We start from the raw sequence: 7,640 nt of genomic DNA, 5'->3' as shown, positions 1-7,640 counted from the left end.
AAATTGATGACATCACAAAGGAGTGACATCGTCAGCCTTCCAAACACCTGGCTCAATTGCATACAGTATGTATGTATGTATGCATGTATGTGAGTCTATCTATCTATCTATCTATCTATCTATCTATCTATCTATCTATCTATCTATCTATTAATTATGTAGAATATAGATATGGATTATTTCTAATTTACAGATTTTGTAGATATAGATTAAAGATAGATTTAAGATTGTATGTGTGTGTGTATATGTGTGTATGTGTGTGTGTGTGTGTGTGTATGTATGTATGTATGTATGTATGTATGTATGTATATATATATATATATATGTATATATGTAAAAAAAATATAAAATCTGTAGGTATGTATGTATGTATGGCGGGCGGGCAAAAAAGGCCTGCTGTATGTTTTTAAGTTCTTCGGATGACCATGCCGCTCTAATATTCTCCTTACTAGGGTCTACTAATGCTGGCCCAGGGGAAGGCAATAAAGCCCTATGGGGCCGAAGCCAATTTCCCTTATTTTAGGTAAAAAGTTTCCATCCGTCCCTACTCGAAATGCGGCTGGCCGAAGAGATCCCTCCAACCGACCGGCCGACGCACCTTCAGAGACAAACTAGTGCTTGCTTCTAGTGTCATCGCCGGCTTAACCCTCGTTTGTAGGGAGCTGACGAGTCCTGCAGCAGCAGGCTCTGCAAGCCTAGGATGCGTGAGCACGGTGCAAGAGGAAGGACTGAGGGTGTGAGGCTGGGCGCGGTTGAGAAGGCGTGGGGCGGGGCTATGGAAAGTTTTCATAGCTCTCCCAGCTGCCTGGGTGCATTGTGGGTGCGCCCAGAGTGCTGGCTGAGCGTGTTGCCTCAAGCCTTGGAAGTGGAGTTGGGCGGACCGGGCTACAGGTGAAACCCATTTCGGGTTATCGCTTCTCGGCCTTTTGGCTAAGATCAAGTGTAGTATCTGTTCTTATCAGTTTAATATCTGATACGTCCCCTATCTGGGGACCATATATTAAATGGATTTTTAGAACAGGGAGCTGGAAAAAGAGCTTGCTCTGTCCACTCCACGCATTGACCTGGTATTGCAGTACCTCCAGGACCGGTGCACCCCCTTTCCTACAGCAGTTTCCAAAAGCAGAAAAACAAAACTGACGAGCAAGAGGTGCAGCGCAGCTGTGGCGGCTGCTGCTACCACCACCCAAGCACTTTGATTGACACTCAGCCCGTCTGCTCGCAACATTGTATCCACTGAGCAGCTGCGTCTGCCAGAGTGTGCACAGCACAGGTACAACTGGAAGCAAAACAACACACACACCAGTTCATATGGCAGCCGCACTCTATAGTTCGTACCTACCGCTGCGCTAATAGCCAAGTTGGAAACATCGGGCAGGCACAGCGTATCCTGGCAGCCTGCGTCTGTATGCTTCACGTATTCGGGTCATGGGTGTATGTGCAGGGGGCCCGGAGCCCCAGGGGGCCCATAAAGTCTCTCTTCCCCACATTGTAAACCAATGCTATCAATGAAGCTTTATAGTTTGGGGGCCCAGTTCCAGACTTTGTACTCGGGCCCCGCAGCTTCAAGTTACACCTCCAGATCAGGATAATGCTAGGCCATTCCAACCAGCCTGTGTGTGTGACCTGCAGTCGCTGGTAGTCGAAAAGCGGCCGGCCCCGGATGCGCGCTTCAGAGTGGACAGACAGCAGCGGACCCCCAATCACACAGGCCCAAGGCTTGCTATGTAGCACGGAATACCTCATTGGACTGCAGCACTCCACGCGGGCTGAGATACACGCTCCACGTGGGATGGGCAGTATTCGTCCATGAAGATCCAGGCCAACGTTTAGAGATGGAGCAACACTCGGGGAGCAAAGAACTCCAACGAACGGACGTCTACTTTACAAGGATGTATTGCTTTATTCAATGCATGGACACAGAAACAGTTCAACCGCTCGATTACAGACCGCAGTCAATACAGTAAAGAAAGAAATGTGTCTGTTTAATGTAAACTTGCATGGAGCTCGTTTGTCAGCCACTGACTGACTGAATGCTGAAACGTGGTCTAACGTTACATGCACCACCAGGGATAAGGCCTTGCCTATAAGCATTCCCCAGCTGGCAAAAACGGAACCTCCCTGCCTATTCCTCACCATGGAAGAACGGAACCTACCTTTTTTTAAAAAAAAGAAAGCCACAGCAGCAGCCAACTAGATTTTGGTAGGCCGCTGTCTCCCCCTTGTGTGCTGCATAAAAAATGCACTCCACTAAAAATAACAATGATCCACGAAATAGAGCGTATGGAGAGAACGAGGCTTCTAGATGAGCCGTCAGGCTATGATAAATTGTATCACACCTGGGCGATATGGATAGATGCCCGGAGCTCACCCCTATTTACCAAGTGGTTACAGACAGGGACATGTGAGTAACACGTTTAAACCACAATTGTAAAGAGAAACAACAATTCCGGAGCCCGCCCCCCCCCCCCCCTTTTTGTTTTATTTTCTCTTTCTCCCGTGTCATAGATACCTACCCTCCCTTACCACTCCCCCCCCCCCTTACCCTCCCCTCATTCCCCTGTTTGTAGACCTTATAAAATATCACAGACAAACATGATATAGTTCAACTCGAAATTGATTTATTAAGTTTCATTGTCAAAGTTATTTTTACATTGCTTTGAGATAAGGCAAAAGTTTCCCCCCCTCCATGAAACCAATAAAACCTATATTGAATAAAATAAAAATGATGCAGTTACCGGTAGTTCTGCAGCTTCTTGGTGGAAATAAAGACCATCTCCCGTCTCCCAGCTGCAGCAGAGACTGACTGAAATGGCTGCCAAGCCCGGTATTAATGCTTCTAAATTGATGACATCACAAAGGAGTGACATCGTCAGCCTTCCAAACACCTGGCTCAATTGCATACAGTATGTATGTATGTATGCATGTATGTGAGTCTATCTATCTATCTATCTATCTATCTATCTATCTATCTATCTTTATTAATTATGTAGAATATAGATATGGATTATTTCTAATTTACAGATTTTGTAGATATAGATTAAAGATAGATTTAAGATTGTATGTGTGTGTGTATATGTGTGTATGTGTGTGTGTGTGTGTGTGTATGTATGTATGTATGTATGTATGTATGTATGTATATATATATATATATAATGTATATATGTAAAAAAAATATAAAATCTGTAGGTATGTATGTATGTATGGCGGGCGGGCAAAAAAGGCCTGCTGTATGTTTTTAAGTTCTTCGGATGACCATGCCGCTCTAATATTCTCCTTACTAGGGTCTACTAATGCTGGCCCAGGGGAAGGCAATAAAGCCCTATGGGGCCGAAGCCAATTTCCCTTATTTTAGGTAAAAAGTTTCCATCCGTCCCTACTCGAAATGCGGCTGGCCGAAGAGATCCCTCCAACCGACCGGCCGACGCACCTTCAGAGACAAACTAGTGCTTGCTTCTAGTGTCATCGCCGGCTTAACCCTCGTTTGTAGGGAGCTGACGAGTCCTGCAGCAGCAGGCTCTGCAAGCCTAGGATGCGTGAGCACGGTGCAAGAGGAAGGACTGAGGGTGTGAGGCTGGGCGCGGTTGAGAAGGCGTGGGGCGGGGCTATGGAAAGTTTTCATAGCTCTCCCAGCTGCCTGGGTGCATTGTGGGTGCGCCCAGAGTGCTGGCTGAGCGTGTTGCCTCAAGCCTTGGAAGTGGAGTTGGGCGGACCGGGCTACAGGTGAAACCCATTTCGGGTTATCGCTTCTCGGCCTTTTGGCTAAGATCAAGTGTAGTATCTGTTCTTATCAGTTTAATATCTGATACGTCCCCTATCTGGGGACCATATATTAAATGGATTTTTAGAACAGGGAGCTGGAAAAAGAGCTTGCTCTGTCCACTCCACGCATTGACCTGGTATTGCAGTACCTCCAGGACCGGTGCACCCCCTTTCCTACAGCAGTTTCCAAAAGCAGAAAAACAAAACTGACGAGCAAGAGGTGCAGCGCAGCTGTGGCGGCTGCTGCTACCACCACCCAAGCACTTTGATTGACACTCAGCCCGTCTGCTCGCAACATTGTATCCACTGAGCAGCTGCGTCTGCCAGAGTGTGCACAGCACAGGTACAACTGGAAGCAAAACAACACACACACCAGTTCATATGGCAGCCGCACTCTATAGTTCGTACCTACCGCTGCGCTAATAGCCAAGTTGGAAACATCGGGCAGGCACAGCGTATCCTGGCAGCCTGCGTCTGTATGCTTCACGTATTCGGGTCATGGGTGTATGTGCAGGGGGCCCGGAGCCCCAGGGGGCCCATAAAGTCTCTCTTCCCCACATTGTAAACCAATGCTATCAATGAAGCTTTATAGTTTGGGGGCCCAGTTCCAGACTTTGTACTCGGGCCCCGCAGCTTCAAGTTACACCTCCAGATCAGGATAATGCTAGGCCATTCCAACCAGCCTGTGTGTGTGACCTGCAGTCGCTGGTAGTCGAAAAGCGGCCGGCCCCGGATGCGCGCTTCAGAGTGGACAGACAGCAGCGGACCCCCAATCACACAGGCCCAAGGCTTGCTATGTAGCACGGAATACCTCATTGGACTGCAGCACTCCACGCGGGCTGAGATACACGCTCCACGTGGGATGGGCAGTATTCGTCCATGAAGATCCAGGCCAACGTTTAGAGATGGAGCAACACTCGGGGAGCAAAGAACTCCAACGAACGGACGTCTACTTTACAAGGATGTATTGCTTTATTCAATGCATGGACACAGAAACAGTTCAACCGCTCGATTACAGACCGCAGTCAATACAGTAAAGAAAGAAATGTGTCTGTTTAATGTAAACTTGCATGGAGCTCGTTTGTCAGCCACTGACTGACTGAATGCTGAAACGTGGTCTAACGTTACATGCACCACCAGGGATAAGGCCTTGCCTATAAGCATTCCCCAGCTGGCAAAAACGGAACCTCCCTGCCTATTCCTCACCATGGAAGAACGGAACCTACCTTTTTTTAAAAAAAAGAAAGCCACAGCAGCAGCCAACTAGATTTTGGTAGGCCGCTGTCTCCCCCTTGTGTGCTGCATAAAAAATGCACTCCACTAAAAATAACAATGATCCACGAAATAGAGCGTATGGAGAGAACGAGGCTTCTAGATGAGCCGTCAGGCTATGATAAATTGTATCACACCTGGGCGATATGGATAGATGCCCGGAGCTCACCCCTATTTACCAAGTGGTTACAGACAGGGACATGTGAGTAACACGTTTAAACCACAATTGTAAAGAGAAACAACAATTCCGGAGCCCGCCCCCCCCCCCCCCTTTTTGTTTTATTTTCTCTTTCTCCCGTGTCATAGATACCTACCCTCCCTTACCACTCCCCCCCCCCTTACCCTCCCCTCATTCCCCTGTTTGTAGACCTTATAAAATATCACAGACAAACATGATATAGTTCAACTCGAAATTGATTTATTAAGTTTCATTGTCAAAGTTATTTTTACATTGCTTTGAGATAAGGCAAAAGTTTCCCCCCCTCCATGAAACCAATAAAACCTATATTGAATAAAATAAAAATGATGCAGTTACCGGTAGTTCTGCAGCTTCTTGGTGGAAATAAAGACCATCTCCCGTCTCCCAGCTGCAGCAGAGACTGACTGAAATGGCTGCCAAGCCCGGTATTAATGCTTCTAAATTGATGACATCACAAAGGAGTGACATCGTCAGCCTTCCAAACACCTGGCTCAATTGCATACAGTATGTATGTATGTATGCATGTATGTGAGTCTATCTATCTATCTATCTATCTATCTATCTATCTATCTATCTATCTTTATTAATTATGTAGAATATAGATATGGATTATTTCTAATTTACAGATTTTGTAGATATAGATTAAAGATAGATTTAAGATTGTATGTGTGTGTGTATATGTGTGTGTGTGTGTGTGTATGTATGTATGTATGTATGTATGTATGTATGTATGTATATATATATATATATAATGTATATATGTAAAAAAAATATAAAATCTGTAGGTATGTATGTATGTATGGCGGGCGGGCAAAAAAGGCCTGCTGTATGTTTTTAAGTTCTTCGGATGACCATGCCGCTCTAATATTCTCCTTACTAGGGTCTACTAATGCTGGCCCAGGGGAAGGCAATAAAGCCCTATGGGGCCGAAGCCAATTTCCCTTATTTTAGGTAAAAAGTTTCCATCCGTCCCTACTCGAAATGCGGCTGGCCGAAGAGATCCCTCCAACCGACCGGCCGACGCACCTTCAGAGACAAACTAGTGCTTGCTTCTAGTGTCATCGCCGGCTTAACCCTCGTTTGTAGGGAGCTGACGAGTCCTGCAGCAGCAGGCTCTGCAAGCCTAGGATGCGTGAGCACGGTGCAAGAGGAAGGACTGAGGGTGTGAGGCTGGGCGCGGTTGAGAAGGCGTGGGGCGGGGCTATGGAAAGTTTTCATAGCTCTCCCAGCTGCCTGGGTGCATTGTGGGTGCGCCCAGAGTGCTGGCTGAGCGTGTTGCCTCAAGCCTTGGAAGTGGAGTTGGGCGGACCGGGCTACAGGTGAAACCCATTTCGGGTTATCGCTTCTCGGCCTTTTGGCTCAGATCAAGTGTAAGGCTCGGTCTGTGCTGGAGGAGCGATCTGGGTGCGCCCAGTTTTTTTGCTTGGAGCGGCATCTTTTTCCTGTGGTTTTTGGACCGACAGCTGACCCCTGAAAATGTTTGGCATGAAGAATTCCATACGCTTTGAAGTTGCGCCAGGAGATTACAACAAGAACACTGTCGTCTTTATCGTCAGAGATATTCTCCTGGAGAAGATGAAGGTTCCTAAAGCAGCCATCTACAGCGTGCAGGACTTTCCACGGCAGGGTATGTACGATGTGACTTTTACAGAGGAACATATCTGCCTAAATGTTTATGAATGGCTCAGAAAGCACAAGGACATTGACTTGTTGGATGGAGTTAGGATCACTCCGTTGTTTGGCATCCACGAAAAGCCAGTTTTGGTGCATGTCTACAACCCCTTCACTGAGGTTGAACTAGTTAAAAGCTTTTTAAGAAGATATTGCGACCAGGTGAGGGGTGGAGACAAGCAGATGAACATTTTAGGCATATTCAACTGCAAGTACAAGTTCTATTGCAGATTTAGACAGAGTGCAGACAGCATTGGAGGTGTGAAGCACCCACCGGCCAACTTCACAATTGCTGGACATAGAGGCTATTTGTCTTATCCGGGGCAACCCACTTACTGCCGCAATTGCTTCGAGTTTGGGCATGTAAAAACTGAATGCACGAAAGGGCAAGTATGCAGAAACTGCCAGGAAGAGGGTCATCACGCTGGTAATTGCCCGCAACCAAAGCGGTGTGACTTTTGTGGCTCTAGCGATCATATGTTTAAAGATTGCACTGCGAGCATAAGGCCCAGAATGGGAGGAGAGAGGGAAGAGGTGCCAGAGCAGGAGAGAGCTGGTAAATCTCCTGGCATACAGAGGAAGGTTGAAAACCCCAAAAGTGTGCAGGCTGAAGCTGCAGGGCCTGCTGAGGTATCTGGAGCCGTAGGGGCCCCAAAAGTGTCTGAGGTTCCAAAAACGTCTGAGACTGCAAAATTGTCTGAGGCCACAAAAACTGAAACTGCAAAAATATCTTGGG

The 7,640-nt window shown here is 47.0% G+C and overlaps 2 non-coding genes across 2 annotated transcripts; both read left to right on the top strand.

Annotated features, from left to right (window-relative positions):
- Positions 1–910: 910 nt before the first annotated feature.
- Positions 911–1,101, top strand: LOC136590941 (U2 spliceosomal RNA). Its single transcript, XR_010787807.1, has one exon. It is a non-coding gene; the product is annotated as a U2 spliceosomal RNA (small nuclear RNA).
- A 2,641-nt stretch (positions 1,102–3,742) lies between these two features.
- Positions 3,743–3,933, top strand: LOC136590940 (U2 spliceosomal RNA). The gene has a single exon (XR_010787806.1). It is a non-coding gene; the product is annotated as a U2 spliceosomal RNA (small nuclear RNA).
- Positions 3,934–7,640: the final 3,707 nt, after the last annotated feature.

The sequence above is a fragment of the Eleutherodactylus coqui genome, unplaced genomic scaffold, assembly GCF_035609145.1.
Source record: "Eleutherodactylus coqui strain aEleCoq1 unplaced genomic scaffold, aEleCoq1.hap1 HAP1_SCAFFOLD_299, whole genome shotgun sequence".
Classification (NCBI taxonomy): Eukaryota; Metazoa; Chordata; class Amphibia; order Anura; family Eleutherodactylidae; genus Eleutherodactylus; species Eleutherodactylus coqui.
The sequence above is the reverse complement of the archived record's forward strand: the minus strand, read 5'-3'. Positions and strand labels throughout refer to the sequence as shown.